Genomic DNA, 18,325 nt, shown 5'->3' on the forward strand with positions numbered 1-18,325 from the left:
ATTTCTCCTGATTAACCGTTTAGTCATTCTCTACTGTTCTTTGTAATCTGACTAATTATCTGATCTAGCACTCATCTTTGCACAGTTGTATGCTTTTTCCTCAAGTTTGATGCTTTCCTTAACTTCTTTAGTTAAACATGGATGGTAGGTTCTTCTTTTAGAATTTTTCTTTATGGTAGGAATATAATTATTCTGGGTATTCTGAAAAATCTGCTTCTCTATTGATCTATCCCCGAGCCTAGTATTCCAGTTCACTTCAGCTAGCTCAGCTTTCATGCTCACATAGTTGCCCTTATTTAAGTTTAAAATACTAGTATTAGACCCACTCTTCTCCGTTTCAAACTGGATATAAAATTCAATCATACTGTGGTCGCTGCTACTTAGGGGTCCCTTTACTGTGAGGTCATGAATTAATTCCGTCACATTATAAAATACAAAATCTAATATAAGCTACTCTCTGGTTGGCTCTAAGAAACTACTTTGAAAGCACTCTATGAACTCCTCATCCAGGCTACTACTGACAATCTGATTTTTCCAATTTATATGTGGGTAAAGTCATCTATGATTATTGCTGTCTCTTTATCACAAATACCCAATGTTTCTTGCATACTTAGTCGTACATTGTGGTTACTTTAGGAGGACTATAGACCACTGCCTCTAGTGACTTCTTTTCCCTACTTCTTCTCCACCCAAACCAATTCTAATCCTGATCTCCTGAACAAAGGTCATATCTAACTATTGCACAAATGCCACCCTTGATTAACAATGCTACCCCTCCACCTTTACCTAGCTTCTTATTCTTCATGAAAGTCATATACCCCTCAATATTCAGTAGCCAGTCCTTCTCATCCCACAATCACGTCTCCATAATGGCTATCAGGTCATATTACTTCAATGTGCGCTATCAATTAGTTTACTTTATGAATGCTACATGCAGATACAGCAATGTGGTCGACTCTTAAATGCCCTCTGAAATAGCCTAGCAAGCCACTCAGTTGTATCAATCTGCTAAAAAGTCTCAAGGGAAATTAGGGATGGGCAATAAATGCTGGCCTAGCCAGTGACGCCCACAGCCCATGAATGAATTTTTTAAAAAATTCAGATACAGGGCCTTTAGTTTCGTAACATCTAGTCTTGATTGTTGGTGCATTCTTAGGTTTCTTCTCTCTGTCCCTTCCTGCCATTCTATCACGCTCATTTCCCAGATTACTTTCTTCCCCTCTTACCTTGTCATTACTCTTTGATATACCACATCTTTCCACATGATCCCTTGCCTCCACTACTTGATTTAAAACCCTCTCTACTTCTTCAGTTATGCGGTTCGCAAGAACACTGGTTCCAGCATGGTTCAAATGTAGACCATTCCAACAGTACAGCTCCCACTTACCCCAGTACAGCTCCCACTTACCCCAGTAGTGCCCCACAAACCGGAACCCGCATTCCCACACCAGCCTTTGAGCCATGTATTCATATCTCTAATCTTATGTAACCTATGCCAATTTGCACATGGCTCAGGTAAAAATCCAGAGATTATAATCTTTGAGGTTCTGCTTTTTAATTTACTGCCTAGCTCCTCATACTCTCTATGCAGAACCTTTTTCCTAGTTCTGCCTACGTCGTTGGTACCTATATGGACCACGACAATTGGATCCTCCCCCTCCCACTGCAAGTTTCTCTCCAGCCTGAGCAGATGTCCAGAGGAGGTTCACGAGAATGATCCCAGGAATGAAAGGCTTAACATATGAGGAACGTTTGAGGACTCTGGGTCTATACTCGATGGAGTTTAGAAGGATGAGGGGGGATCTGATTGAAATTTACAGAATACTAAAAGGCCTGGATAGTGGACGTGGGGAAGATGTTCCCATTAGTAGGAGAGACTAGGACCCGAGGGCACAGCCTCAGAGTAAAGGGAAGACCTTTTAAGGAGAAACTTCTTTAGCCAGAGAGTGGTGAATCTATGGAATTCATTGCCACAGAAGGCTGTGGAGGCCAGGTCATTGAGTGTATTTAAGACCGAGATAGATAGGTTCTTGGTTGGTAAGGGGATCAAAAGTTACGGGGAGAAAGCGGGAGAATGGGGTTGAGAAACTTATCAGCCATGATTGAATGGCGGAGCAGACTCGATGGGCCGATTGGCCTAATTTCTGCTCCTATGTCTTATGGTCTTATGTCCCGAACCCTGGCACCAGGCAGGCAACAGTCATCTGGATTCTCACTCTTTGCTACAGAGAACAGTGTCAATCCCCCTCACTCTACTGTTCCCTACTACCAGTAGATTCCTTTTTGCTCCCACCACTTGAGTGGCTTCCTGTGCCATGGTGCCATGGCCAGTCAGCTCATCCATCCTGTGGCCCTCATTCCCATCCAAACAAGCTGAGAACACCTCAAACCTAATGGTCAGCTGCAAAGGCTGACACTCCTGCCCTCTGGGTCCCATTAACTGCCTCACTCGCAGTAACCCACTCCTGTCCCTGACCACTTCGATTCAGGAACTATCCCATCAGATTAGAAGTTGGCAAATATTACATCGCATTTCAAGAAAAGAGGGAAAGATAAAACAGTGAACTACAGGCCAATTAGCCTAGCACCAGTTGTGGGAAAATGCTGGAATCCATTAGTAAGGGAGTCTTAACAATGCACTTAGAACAAGTCAACATGTATTTACTAAAAGGGAACCCTGTTTGACAAATCTATTAGAATTTTCTGAGGATGTAACTAGTAGGATAGATAAAAGGGAACCAGTAGATGTAGTATATCTGGATTTCCAAAAGGCATTAAGGTGTCAAACAAAAGGTTAATAGGTAAGATAAGGGCTCAACCCTTTTAACCTTTCTTCATAAGCTCTTCATCCCAGGAATGAGTCGAGTGAATCTTCTTTGAACTCCATTTAAAGCAATTATATCCTTTCTAAATTACATCCCGTATAGTTTAAAGGGGTCGACTTGCGCACAGCTTAGAAGGAACTTAGGAAATCCTACTACAACCTAAAGCAACAGTGTCTGAGGGAGCTACAACAAAATTCCCAATTATGTAGTCATGCTATAAACACATAGTCAAATAATCCAGTCATGAATGATTCAGCAACATATATCTTAAAAAAAAATTGCAAAATTGTACAAGCATCTATTGGGAATCTTGCACTCATGCTGGTTTGGATTTAGACACCAGCCACACCAAACGAGATCACATGATCTAGTGAGATCAGAGAAAACAAGCTCGTGGTTATTGTGCTATGCAATGTAACTCCACTGAGCTAGTTCTCTCATACAGTTAGATTATCTCTGACCGTCAATTCTAGTCGAGTTTCTACCTTTCTCCCAAAGACACCTTTCCTATCAAAGAGTAGTTTAGGTAACTGCTGCTGTAGCTCTCATGGAAGAGACATTGAGCATTGTCAAACCAGTCTGTGGTACAACTAAAGCCATTTTATACAACAATGGCAACTGTAAGTAAACCATTGAAGTGTTCACTACTTTAAACTTGGCCAGTACTGGTGCACATGTGCTGACAAAGCGCAAGTTTATTTTTGATAGACCCATGTGACCATAGGCTAGTTCGGCACACTCCACTGTGCACAAAGTTCAACTTTTTTTGTTTGGCTATTTTTCCTGAAGAGTAAAGCCCAGTACTAGATTATCTCATGTCAATAGCTCAGCCATCTGGAAGAGAAACACGAGAACCTAGCTAGCTGATGAAATTAACTAGGAGTTTTTACTTCCCAGCTTCTGACTAACCTAGTCTCCTCCTGTTGACAGTTTAAAAACTTTATCCCAAACTATGGTACTTGCAGAAAGAAGCAAATAGCCCTTAATTGTGAAAAAAAAGAGTGGTATAGGACCTAGGGTTTTATGAGGTAGAATGAGGAAATCATGTGCAGTAATGACTAACTGGAATGTTATGGTGACATTGCAGTATGCATGTTGAGCACACTGATTCACAACATCTTAAACAAAACTAAACCTCTACAGTCGTTATGATATGTGGAAAAAAATTATGGATAACTTGCAGCTTGGCAAAGCAAGTATCCAGTAAGGCTGCCTGTAGCTTTCTAACAGAAGTCATGTTACACTTCACCTTTGGGGGAATGTTTATCATTATTAAAATGCTTTCTCAGGTGTACTAGGGATACATGCTCCTGCAGTACATGTTTAACCCTCAGTTTAACCCTCTCTAGGCAAAAAAAACCATAGCATTCAATTAAAATTCTTTTGATAGATCTTTTCATTGCTATAGCACTGATTTGTCTGCAATGCTTTTTAAAAATTAATTCCTGGGGTGTTGGCTGGACCAGCATCTATTGCCCATCCTTAATTGCCCTTGTTCAGAGGGCATTTAAGAGTCAACCACATTGCGGTGGGTCTGGAGTCACACGTAGGCAGGATCAGGTAAAGATGGCAGATTTCCTTCCTAAAGGACATCAGGAACCAGATGGGTTTTTACAACAATCGGCAATGGTTTCATGGTCATCATCAGATTTTTAATCCCAGATTTTGATTGGATTCAAATTTCACTATCTGCCATTATGGGATATGAATCATGGTCCCCAGAGAATTACCCTGGGTCTCTGGAATACTAGTCCAGTGATAATATCACTATGCCACCACCTCCCCCGATGGGGGAATTTCTTAGGGGAATTCCCCCTAATGGGGGAATTCTTCAGGGATGGTCCCTAACCAGTGTTCCATCACCAAGTAAATTATAAGGGTGAGAAAAAAAATCAGACCGGGCTGAAAATTTCAAGAATTTAGTTACAAACACATCCTATAACTAGAAAGTTTCCAACCTTCAGACATATTATGGAAAATTACATCTGTGTAATTGATGTAAATATATTCTACTGAATGTTATCTTATTCTTACAAGCCTCCTCCAATCAATTTCCCCTATAGAATATGAGCCAATGAGTTGAAAATCATGTGGCCAAAAGTATTAACGATAAACATCTAATCCAAAAACAAGGCAGTAACACTCTCACAACATATGACCTAAAGTGAGGCAGGAGAATTACTAAACTTTGTATTTACAAAGCATGTAGCTTGCTTTTATTTTTGCATTTAGCAATGTGACAGGGAGGAACAGGATCAAAAAACTCACCAGCCGCAATTTAATTTTTCAGGTGGGTTAAAGCGGTGGAATTCCGGAGTCAATTCCCTTCTCTCCAACAAAAAAAGGTTGTTGCAAAATATGTTACTTTTGAAGCATTGTATTTTGGAGGAACTGTAAAGGTCAGCACCAAATGTTACCAGGTCTTAACTGCTGCATAAAAGTTGATAAATTGTTTGCAAATATAATCCAAACCAATAAGTAGCTCAGCAGCATGAGCCATACAAACCACGATGGTCCTAAGCTTGTATAATGATAGTTCGTTTACTTCAATGAATGTTAAGTTCCTAAATTGCGTTCAGGAAAATTTTCTACAGCAGTATGTGCCCAATCCATAAAGAAAAGACGCACTGTCGGGCCTGGTTCTTGGCAATGAGGTGGGCCAAGTAGATCAAGCGTCAGTGGGGGAACATTTAGGAGACAGTGATCGTTGTATTGTACATTTTAGGGTGATGATAGAAAAGGATGATAGGCAATCCAGAGTAAGAATAATTAATTGGACGAGAGCCGACTTTGATGGGGCTAGAGCGGAGCTGGGCCAGATAGGCTGGAACGAAAGATTGGCAGGAAAAACCATAGCTGAACAATGGGCTACCTTAAAAAAAGAATTGGCTCGGGCACAGACAAGGTGTATACCATCGAAAGGGAAAGGCAGGGCAAACAAATCCAGAGCTCCCTGGATGAGAAAGGAGGTAGAAATTAAGATAAAGAAGAAAAAGTGTGCTCATGACAGGTATCAGGTAAAAAATATAATTGAGAACCAAGAGGAATACAGAAGATTCAGAGGGGAGGTGAAAAAGCATATAAGGGAAGCGAAGAGGGATTATGAGAAAAGACTGGCAGCCAACATAAAGGGGAATCCCAAAGTCTTATATAGGTATATAAATAGTAAAGGAGGGAAGGCCAATTAAGGACGTAAAAGGGAATTTGCACATAGACCAAGGGGCCATGGCTGAGGTATTAAATGAATACTTTGCATGTGTCTTTACCAAGGCCATGGTGACAGATGAGGAAACTCTGTCACTAGAAGGGTTCAAAATTGATACAGAGGAAGTGTTGAATGGACTGTCGGTACTTAAAGTTGACAAGGCACTGGAACCGGACGAGATGCACCCAAGGATAGTGAAGGAAGTGAGAATAGAAATTGCAGGGGCACTCACCATAATTTTACAGTCTTCCCTAGACTCAGGAGAGGTGCCAGAAGACTGGAGAATTGCAAACATTACGCCCTTGTTCAAAAAAAGGTTGTAAAGATAAGCCCAGCAATTACAGACCAATCAGTTTAACTTCAGTGGTGGGCAAGATTCTGGAAACAATTATTTGGGATAGAATTAGTAGTCACATGGAAAAATATGGGTTGATAAGGAAAAGCCAGCATTGATTTCTAAAGGGGAAATTACGTTTAACTAACTTGCTGGAGTTTTTTGAAGAAGTAACAGAAAAAGTCGTTGAGGGTAATGTTGTTGATGTGGTGTACATGGACTTTCAAAAGGCATTTGATACAGTGCTTGCTATGCACAAATTGGTTACTACATTTACTACCTTTACAACAGTGACCATACTTCAAAAGTACTTCACTGGCTGTAAAGCACTTAGGGATGTCCCACCATGAAAAGCACTATATAAATGAAAGCCCTTTTCTCATAATTTTAAGAATTACATTCTACAAACTCACCCAATTGCATGAGACCGTAGATTAGATGTTCAACGATATGCAAATAAGCAAGCGGAAACTTGAACAATGAAAAACAAACACTTCTGAAAACTTGCACAATTTGTGTCCTGATTGATAATTGCACACAAAGGAGAAATACTTCTAACCCAGATTTTAAAGTTAGATGTGTTTGAAATTGTGGACATGTAAAAAAATTCACATTAGTAAAAAGAATACATAAATGCCTCCAAAACTTCCTTATCAAAGCATTTGATTATACTTTAATGCATCCACTCATCACAATGCAAGTATAATCACAAGACAAATAGCAGTAAATCTATTTCATCAGGAATCAGCAACATTAACTAGTTTTGAAAATGACCTGTTGGGCCTTACTGTTACCAGTACTGAAGCTGTAAACTAGCCTTGAGTTCTGAAACATCCAAAAAGGAATGTTGCAACACAACATCCTTCAGTTTCTTCATGAGGAGACACTTCCATGCATGCAATATTTTAAGACTATACCCACATGAATGACAAAAATTGACACTCATCTCTTCAGAAACTTCAAACAAGACACCATATACGCCAAACAAGAAGTCCATCAAAAAACATTCTTTGATCTGAACAACCAATCTCAAGAAAAACTATCACGAAAGCAAAATATTTTGAATTCCCAGAATCTGCAGCAAAAACAGAAAATGCTGGAAATACTCCGCACATCAGGCAGCATCTGAGCAGAGAAAGGCAGAATTAATATTTCAGGTCAATGAACTGTTCAGCGACGATGTTAACACATCAACTCTATTTCTATTTTCACAGACACTGTCTGACCTGCTGAGTATTTTCAGCATTTTTGCTTTTATTGCAACAAAAACTATGGTCTAAAAAGCTCAATGTCCGATGATCAGTGACCTATAACGGCTTCGCCATAGGAGGCTACCAGAAAATGGCTGCATAAAAATGAAGAGAGTTTGCACATCTGAAGAAAGCTGGAGGTTACAAAGTGCAGAAATTCTAGTTATAGTTTTCAAGTCGGAGGTTATCTCTAGACGAATTCCACATTGTGCCAAATGACAACCCAACACGAGTAAACAGGAGCAGAAGCCTTAAGGTCACAGATGATGCCAAGTTGATCAGAAATTGAGAAGCAATGCTGCTTTACAAAAAGGAAAGTTAATGTCATAGCTGCCATAGGCAGATATCACACATTTAGCTTGATGGCTAAGTTAAAAGACAGCAGCAAAATATACTTTTGTTTCACAAATACTTCAAATTGCAGAATAAAATAAGTTTTTAATGAACCAAGCACAATCAACACCATGCAAGCATCAAATTTTCAGAAGTGGAAATCCCAAGTACCACCACAGGATATTGAGGAAACACGTTATCAGGTCAAACCATGTGGGAGATACTAAATATTTTCCATTTAGCTTACAAAGAGCTTTCAAGACAGTTGTAATGATGCCAATGGCTAAAAAAAAAATCAAAATACATTAGCTGTTGCTAGCCAATATTCAAACAAAGTCAAGTCAGGATGCAAGATGAAGGATCTGCTTCACCTAGAAAGCTTCAATAGCTGATTGGCCCCAGTAACCTAAACATCTAAAAAAAAAGTCTGCCCAAGCCAGTAAGTATTAAACTGGAACTGACTACATGCTTATCATTAGCATTTAATGGGTGGTGCCTTTGTGTCAGCATTGACTAATAACAAATAAACATGAAATTTAATCTTCCCACACTATATCAAGATTGCCTTAGAATGCTCCATCACAAATCTCTCCTGCATGTGTAGAACTTTTGCTCTCGCTTAAACCATAAGATCAGGCAGCTACCAAACTGGTATTGTAAAATAGCACTCATCAGTGGGTACAGCAAACTTTTGACGTGTGCTTAGTACCAAGATTGTTCACGTTATGTTTTTACCAAAGAGACTAACTGATGTAAAACATGTTGGTAGGAAGACATGGCAGAGGTTGATGCAAAATATACTGGACTGTGGTCAAGTGCATCAGGAAGAGATCATATATGCCCACCATGAACATGCAATTCTTATTCTGTCAGGATGACAAAGTGAGAAAGGAAAAATAAAAGAATTAAACATTTTTGGAAAGCTGCTAGAAATTACTAACTGGCCTTGGAGCTGCTGAGTATATTCTAGGTGGTGTGCACACCCCCACTATCCCATAGCACAGCTCTGGTTTCCATACTGAAGATTCCAAATTACTGGAAAATAGGTGGTGTAGAAAATGGATACTTGGAGACCAGCACATCCTAAACCCAACCTGTGAATATATTCCAGGCATTCAACATTCATATTCATTGACAGGAAACTTGAATCCGCTGAAACAAAAAGCTTTCTTTTATACTTTTGCTAACTGTTTCCCATCCCAGTGCTGGTTACTTCCATCTTAAAACTTTAATAATGTCGTAACTTTTTAAAAAATAAATATGAACACTGTTGGTCAGTTTTGCCAATTGTCTAGGTTAGCAGGAGTGACCAGGCCTTCGTTTTACTATGGGTTATTTTCTCAATAGAACTTTCAGCTTAAGAGCCAACCACACAAGCAGATTCAAAACCGGGAGTGTGGTTGAGATGCCATGAGGAAAAGAATTAAACAGGGCATGGGGGTAAAACAATTATACTCCATATAACAAACATATTTAAAACTATGCAGTTAAACGGCTACAGAAAAAAATGCAACAGCACTGATAATACAGGAAAGTTGTGTTTATAGGAAGCTCAGGACTTTGCAGAGGGGAGGAATGGAAAGAGAAATAAGAAGCGTACAATGAGAAAGCACAAACTGATTCATAACAGCTAAAACCCATTTATAAGACAAACCTCCATTTCCCCTTCAAACTGGAGAGACTTATCAAAACAGAGATATGAAGCTGTATATCTATTATGTTGAAATAGCACACTTTTTGAAGAAATGGAGAAGAGTCAACGGTTCACCTGCTAACCAAAAGAATATTAAGCATGTTTTTAAACTCAGTTGATCAGCAACAAGAGCTTACCAAAAATATGCGTTACAAAGCCAACCATTCTTATTTAGCAAAAACTAGAGCTGTCTGTTCAAGTTCAGCGCATGTTTATTGGAAAATATGAACGAGCACAAGTGGTACTGGACTGGATTTTGTGGCTCAGCAGCAAAACAACTACACTCGCTGCTGACCTCAAAGAAAGCTGCCCACAAAGAGCTAGTAATTTCTGTAGCACGGATTTCCCTTTTCCAACATCAGGTTGTATCTAGTGCCAAGTCAAGGTCTTAGGACAATGGAGAGAAAGTTGTGCATCATTAGAGAGGGAAAATGGAAATAAATATTCAATTTTTCAGCTTTCCAGGCACCAATTTCAATGAACAGACACAAAACATTATTTGTGCAAAGTGTTCTTACAAGCAAAGCAATGCCAGAAGTTGTATAAACATATTTAATTACCATATTTGGCTTTCACCTCTCTAATGAAGCTTACATAAGAAATGCAAAAGAAAAGGAAGTCATTCTAAATGAGTCCCCCTAAAACTATCTCAACAGTTACTTAGCAACCTATACCACTAGTCTTTTTGTATTTTATTCGTCATTATTTTACTTTATCTTTTCATTTCCGTATTTCCATCACCAGAGGTCAAAGAAATGCCGCAAGCAGATGTTAGAGCAGCCGTAACTTGCGTCAAGGATGAGAATAATTCAAAGGAAGTGTTTGGTATGTCCTCATGAATTAAGGCTCAGAAAGTTCCTGGCTTGCAAAGAGAAAACATCCAAAATCTAAAATCTGCATTCGTGGATATTTGTTTAACCCTTGGTGTTAATGGTACATTTAGAAAGAAATGAGGCACTGCCAACCCCATTTATCTTTACACTTTATCTTCTTTCTGTCACAGCTCACTGGGGATAGTGCACTGTAATATAAAGCCCCGATGTTCCCAGAGATGCTACAAATGGGAAAAGTTTGACTAAACCACCAGGTTGCCTCAATTCTACCTAACTGTTTAATTTAGGTTAACAGAACACGAGCACTAGGTTTGTAAACTTAATAAGTAAATAACTGTTTATTGAACAAACTGTCAAACAGTTATTAAACAGTTTCTTAACTAGTGACAGAAGAAAGAAATATGAACTACTAATTTCTAATACTAACTTAAACTTTACCCTCTTCTGAAATCCCCAGACACGCAAAAACATGGATTTTAAGGATGGGATAAAACAGTTCAATAGCACCAATTCCAGAGTACAGGATTCAATGGGTTGATTTTAATCAATGTCTTCCAAGTTCCTTTCAATTTTTGTTGAAGAGGCGAGGTCATCTTCCAGCACTTTCAGTATTTAAAAGCAAAATACTGCGGATGCTGGAAATCTGAAACAAAAACAAAAATAGCTGGAAAAACTCAGCAGGTCTGACAGCATCTGCGGAGAGGAATACAGTTAACGTTTCATGTCCATATGACTTTTCATCAGAACTAAGAAATATAGAAATGAGGTGGAATATAAGCTGGTTGAGGGGGGTGGGACAGGTAGTGCTGGATAGAGGGCCAGTGATGGGTGGAGGCAAAGAAGGGATTGCCAAAGATGTCATAGACAAAACGACAAAGGGGTGCTGATGGTGGTGCTATTAGCTAAGGAATGTGCTAAAGATGACATTAAGGGTAGAAAGCAGGAAGAGCAAGTGACAGATAGCCCTAGTGGGGGTGGGGTGGGGCGAAGGGATCGAAATAGGCTAAAAGGTAGAGATAAAACAAGGGATGGAAATACATATAAAAATAATGGAAATGTTTATCAGGTTTAAATGTCAGTGTTTATCAGGGAAACAATATTTAGCCACTGGTACATCAGCATATCCAATGGCAGCATGGGTAGATGTAACTGAATGGCATATTTCTGGGGAAACTGAGTTGGCTCAGGTCAGAATGCACAAGGCTGAAATCAAAGGAATGGAGTGTTTAAGTTTGAAGGAAGTTATAGAGATTGGGTAAAGCAAGACCATGCAGTGATTTAAACATTATGTAAATTTAAAGTTTGCTTTAGGAGTAGGAATAGGTAACCATTATGATGGAGGCACATAATGGAACAGTAGAACAGGTAGAAATCATCAGGAAATAAGTTAGAAGAACATAAGAACTAGGAGCAGGAGTCGGCAATTCAGCCCCTCGAACCTGCCCCACCATTCAATACGATCATGGCTGATCTCATTTCGGCCTCCACTCCAATTTCCTGCCCTCTCCCCATAACCTTTCAACCCATTACTAATTAAAAATCTGTCCATCTCCCCCTTAAATTTATTCAGCATCCCGGCATCCACTGCACTCTGAAGTAGTGAATTCCACAGGTTTACGACCCTTTGAGAAAAGTAATTCCTCCTCATCTCTGATTTAAATCTACCACCCCTTAGCCTAAAACTATGGCCTCTCATTCTAGAATGCCCCACAAGGGGAAACATCCGCTCCATGTCTACTTTGTCTATTCCCTTTAGCATCTTATATACCTCAATTAGATCTCCTCTCATCCTTCTAAACTCTAGCAAGTATAGGCCTAAACTGCTCAATCTCTCCTCATAAGACAAGTCCCGCATCTCTGGAATCAATCTAGTGAACCTCCTCTGAACCGCCTCCAGTGCAACTACATCCTTCCTCAAGTAAGGGGACCAAAACTGTGCACAGTACTCCAGGTGCGGTCTCACCAATGCCTTGTACAGTTGCAACAACACTTCCCTATTTTTATACTCTATTCCTTTAGCAATAAATGCCAAAATTCCATTTGCCTTCCTTATTACCTGCTGTACCTGTATACTAGCTTTCAGCGATTCATGCACAAGGACACCCAGATCCCTCTGCACTGAAGCATTCTGATGTTTCTCTCCATTTAAATAATAAGTCACCTTTTTATTCTTCCGACCAAAATGGATAACCTAACACTTATCCAAGTTAAACTCCATCTGCCAAATTTTGGCCCATTCACCTAACCTGCCAATATCCATTTGTAAATTTCTTATTTCTTCATTACAACTTACTTTCCCACCTATGTTGGTGTCATCTGCAAATTTAGCTAGAGTACCTTCTATCCCTGAATCCAAGTCATTAATATAGATTGTAAGTAGTTGGGGCCCAAGGATCGAACCCTGTAGCACCCCACTAGTTACAGCTTGCTATCTAGAAAAAGTCCCATTTATCCCGACTCTCTGCTTTCTGTTGGTTAGCTAATCCTCTATCCAAGTTAATATATTATCCCTAACTCCGTGAGATCTTATCTTGTGTATTAATCTTTTCTGTGGCACCTTATCAAAGGCCTTCTGGAAGTCCAGATATACTACATCTACAGTATCCCCATTATCCACCTTGCTTGTCACATCTTCAAAGAACTCTAGCAAATTAATCAAACACAATTTACACTTCATAAAACCAAGCCGGCTCTGATGGATTGCACTTTGACTTTCCAAATGCCCCATTACTACTTGCTTAATAATGGATTCCAACAATTTCCCAACGACAGATGTTAAACTAACTGGTCTATAGTTTCCTACTTTCTGCCTCCCCACCTTTTTGAATAAGGTTGTTATATTAGCATTTATCCAATCCACTGGATCCTTGCCAGAATCCAGGGAATTTTGGATTACCACCAATGCATCCACTATCTCCGATGCCACTTCCCTTAAGATCCTGGGATGTAGGCCATCAGGTTCTGGGGACTTGTCACCCTTTAATCCCAATAGTTTGCTCAGTACCTTTTCTCTAGTGTAAACTGTAAAAGAACTGTAAAAATACATTGGGTTTAAAGTGGGGGCTTCTCAAAAAACAAAATGTTGCAAATTGTCTGAACAGAAAACACAGCTGTTATAGCAGGGCAGCAATTTAAAGGGAATTACTTAGCCTCATCTGGATAAAAGAGCACTAGAGACACTCAAACCAGTGGATAATTCAGTATCAGGACAACCAATTTCCATAATTTGAAAGTGATACAGTTCATTCTGAAATTAGGGTCCTAAATCAGAACAAAGAAAATTATGAAAGTATGAGAGGCATGTTGGCTATGATGGACTGGGAAAATATATTAAAAGATTTGATGATTTAAAGATTTAAAAGATGCAATGGCGCATATTTAAACCAGTATTACATGGTCTACAACAAATATACATTCCTCGAAGGCACAAAAAACCCAACAGGAAAGGTGAATCAACCATGGCTAACAAAATAAGTTAAAGACTGCATTAGATCAAAAGAAGTGGCTTATAAAGGTTGCCAGAAAAAGTGGTAAACCCGAGGACTGGGAGCAATTTAGAATCCAGCAAAGGATGACCAAGGAACTGATAAAGAAATGGAAAAGAGAATATGAATACAAGTTGGCAAGTAAGAAAACAGACAGTAGAAGCTTCTTTGGTTATGTGAAAAGGAAAAGATTAGCAAGGACAAACGTGGGTCCATTCCAGGTGGAGGCAGGAGAATTTATAACAGAGAATAAGGAAATGGCAGAGAATAAGGAAATGGCAGAGAAACTAAACGATTACTTTGTGTCTGGTTTCACTGAGGAAGATACAGAAAATCTCCCAGAAATACTAGGGAACTGAGGGACTAGTGAAAATGAGGAACTGAAAGAAATTATGAATAAACTGGCAGTGCGCGAAAAATTAATTGGATTAAAGGTCGCTAAACCTCCTGGATCTGATGAACTATATTCTAGAGTGTTGAAGGAGGTAACTTTCAAGATAGTGGAGCATTGGTGGATATCTTTCAAAATTCTATAGATTCTGGAAAGGTTACTGCAGACTGCAAAGTAGCAAATGCAACCCCATTATTTAAGAAGGGAGGGAGAGAGAAAACTGAGAATTACAGACCTGTTATTTTGACGTCAGTAATAGGGAAAATGTTAAGTTTCTATTATAAAGGATGTGATAACTGGACCCTTGGAAAATAATGACATCACTGGGCAGAGTCAACATGGGTTTATGAAAGGGAAACCATGTTTGATAAATCTGTTGGAATTTTCTTTGAGGGTGTTATCTATACATTGATATAGAAGAACCAGTGGATGTGGTATATTTGGATTTTCAGAAGGCTTTCAATAAGGTCCCATGCAGGAGGTTTGTAAACAAAATTAAAGCACATGGGATGGGGTAATATTCTACTATGGATTGAGAATTGATTAACAGACAGAAAACAGAGTAGGAATAATTGGGTCATCCGCAGGATGGCAGGCAGTTACTTGCGAGGTACAGCAAGGTTCAGTGCTTGGGTCACAGCTGTTCACAATCTATATAAACGATTTGGATGTGGGAGCCAAATGTAATATTTCCAAATTTGCTGTTGACACAAAACTAGGTGGGAAGATAAATTGTGAAGAGCATGCAAGAAGGCTTCAACGAGATTTAAAAAGGCTAAGTGAATGGGCAAGAACATGGCAGATGGAATGTTAAGTGAATAAGTGTGAAGTCACATCCACTTGGATATAGAAAAAAGGAAGAGCACTGCTTAAATGGTAAGAGATTGGGAAGTGTTGATGTCCAAAGGGACCTGGGTGTCCTTGTTCATGAGTCACCACAAGCTAGCATGCCGGTGCAGCAGGCAATCAGGAAGGCAAATTTTATGGTGGCCTTCATCGCAAGAGGATTTGAGTACAGGGGTAAAGATATCCTGCTGCAATTGTATAAAGCCTTGGTGAGAATGAATCTGGAATAGTGAGTGCAGTTTTGGCTTCCTTATCTAAAGGAGGATGTATTTGCCATAGAGGGAGGTGCAATGGAGGTTCACCAGACTAATCCCTGTGATAGCGGGGCTATCTCATGAGGAGAGATTGAGGAAACTGGACTTTTAATTTCTAGAGTTTCAAAGAATGAGAGGTTATCTCGTTGAAACTAAAAATTCTTACAGGACGTCACAGGGATAGGTTTTCCCCTGGCTGGTGAGTCTAGAACCGGGTGACTCAGTCTCAGAATAAGGCATTGAGCATGTTCAAGACAGAAATCAATAGATTTATGAACACAAATGACATCAAAAGATATGGGGATAATGGGAAAAATGGTATAAGAGGTAGATGAACAGCCATGATCTGTCTGAATGGCGGAGGGGGCTCGATGGGCCGAATGGCCTACTGCTGCTCCTATTTCCTATGTCCATACAATTTGGCTAACCTTTCTGAGGAGGGACCATATTGGTGCAATCAACACCAGCTGCTTAAATAAAATGTGTCATCAATAAAACGTGCTCTCTCTTGTGTGAAGAAATAGCAGTTTGGTTCGATTTTCAAACACAATAATCATAATTTATGCAATTGAGATTTCTTTTTATTTTTGTGATCATATTTCATTTCAATACAGAAAATGTAATCTCAACACAATGTGTTTAGAACTAGCCTTTTGTCTCAAGGTCGCATAAAAAAAATGACGCATAGCAAAAGTACTATACTTACACCATGCATTTATTCTAAAGCCTTCCCTTCCTGGTTCTTCAGTCAAATACTTTTTTCCCCCCTCCAAGCTGAAAAATATTGGTTCCACAAGACCATAAGATGTAGGAGCAGATGTAGGCCATCTGGCCCATCAAGTCTGCTCTGCCATTCAATGAGATCATGGCTGGTCTGATAATCCTCAACTCCACTTTACTGCCTTTTCCCCATAACCCTTGATTCTTTAATGTCTGTCTATCTCAGCCTTGAATATACTTAATGAACCAGCCTCCACAGCCCTCTGCAGTAAAGAATTCCACAGAGTCACTACCCTCTAAGAGAAGAAATTCCTCCTCATCTCTGTTTAAATGGGTGACCCTTTATTCTGAGATTATGCCCTCTGGTCTTAGACTCTCGCACAAGGGGAAATAACCTCTCAGCATCTACCCTTTCAAGCCCCCTAAGAATCTTATATGTTTCAATAAGGTCGCCTCTCATTTTTCTAAACTCCAATGAGTACAGGCCCAACCTACTCAACCTCTCCTCATAAGAAAATCCCATCATACCTAGGATCAACCTAGTGAACCTTCTCTGGACTGCTTCCAACGCCAGTACATCGTTCCTTAGATAAGGGGACCAATACTGTTCACAGTATTCTAGGTGTGGTCTAACTAGTGCTTTATATAGTTTTAGCAAGACTTCCTTATTTTTATACTTCATTCCCTTTGAAACAAAGGGCAGCATTCCACAGCCTCAGAGTAAAGGGAAGACCTTTTAGAACAGAGATGAGGAGAAACTTCTTTAGCCAGAGAGTGATGAAACTATGGAATTCATTGCCACAGAAGGCTGTGGAGGCCAGGTCATTGAGTGTATTTAAGACCGAGATAGATAGGTTCTTGATTGGTAAGGGGATCAAAGGTTACGGGGAGAAGGTGGGAGTATGGGGTTGAGAGTTCCTCCAGCAACCAACACTTGCTGCAGATGTGGTCACTGCGGCTCGCAATGGGATCTGCCAGCTCCCACATCATACAGCTACAGCACATCGCCTGCCCAGCCATCTCTACTTAGTTAATTAATTTATTAATTAGCTTTGCACTGTTTTTTTTTCCAAATTTGGTGCAGATTTCCTACCAACCAATCAGGTGACAGCTTTCCTGTGACATCACTTTTTCAGTTTTGGCTTCAATTACTCTGTGCCCTGAGGTCACCACTCCGGTGCTCCTCCCTCCGAGTCTGCTCCCTGGAGACAAGGCCGTAAATTTCCAAGGTAAGCTAGATTTACACTCACCGCTCCGGTGCTCCTCCCTCCGAGTCTGCTCCCTGGAGACAAGGCTTTTTTTTAAAACCTTCTACTTATTAATTAAGTGATTAATTTATTTGGTTTACCGCTCTGGAACTCCGCCCTCTGACTCTGCTCCCTGGAATTAGGCCGCGAATCCCCGAGGTAAGGTTTACCTTCTACTTATTAATTAAGTGATTAATTTATCTGGTTTAATTAGTTTAACAATGTTTTAGTTTCAAATTCAGTGTGGATTCCCTACCAGCCAATCAGGTCACAGATTTACCGTGATGCCACTTTTAATTTTTTTTAAGACCAAGCTAAATGGACTACTAATCTCCTTCCCTAAATATTACTACGTCATTATTGCTATAAACTAAGATTTCCCAAGAAGCCTACTAAACCACAGTTAAAAAAGTAACTTAAATCACAGAATCACAGTGCTGAAGAGGCCCTTCAAGTCTGCACCGACACGTGAGAAACACCTGGCCTACTTACCTAATCCCATTTACCAGCACTTGGCCCCTAGCCTTGAAGGCTAACTTCAAATCTTTCTTGAAAGCAACCCCATATATACAAGATATTCAAATAGGCTGAAAGGCTCCAGCCTCCTGTGTTCTGTTACATCATACTGTTCCCATACAAATTCATCAAGAAATGCACAGATGAAGTTTGGATTTTTAGATTTATAATGTCGTGTCCAAAGACAAGTGAAATAGTAAAACATAAGATAAGCAGGAATGAAATGCTTTCCTTCTGACTCCTCATTTCCATTATTGGACCATCCTCCGTCTTGCTTTCCTAGTAACAATAAACACTGCAGGGGGCAGGAACTTTCCACACCTTTGTACAAATGATAAACCAATCTTTACAGGCAATGTGAAAGGTATAGCTATACCAGCATCCAAATCACCC

At 39.8% G+C, this 18,325-nt stretch overlaps 1 protein-coding gene across 4 annotated transcripts in view; it reads right to left on the reverse strand.

Annotated features, from left to right (window-relative positions):
- Positions 1-18,325, reverse strand: part of ptpn4a (protein tyrosine phosphatase non-receptor type 4a) — a 237,294-nt gene that overhangs the window by 188,745 nt on the left and 30,224 nt on the right. The gene's annotated exons all lie outside the window — the stretch shown is intronic.

The sequence above is a fragment of the Cetorhinus maximus genome, chromosome 11 (genome assembly GCF_964194155.1).
Source record: "Cetorhinus maximus chromosome 11, sCetMax3.hap1.1, whole genome shotgun sequence".
Classification (NCBI taxonomy): Eukaryota; Metazoa; Chordata; class Chondrichthyes; order Lamniformes; family Cetorhinidae; genus Cetorhinus; species Cetorhinus maximus.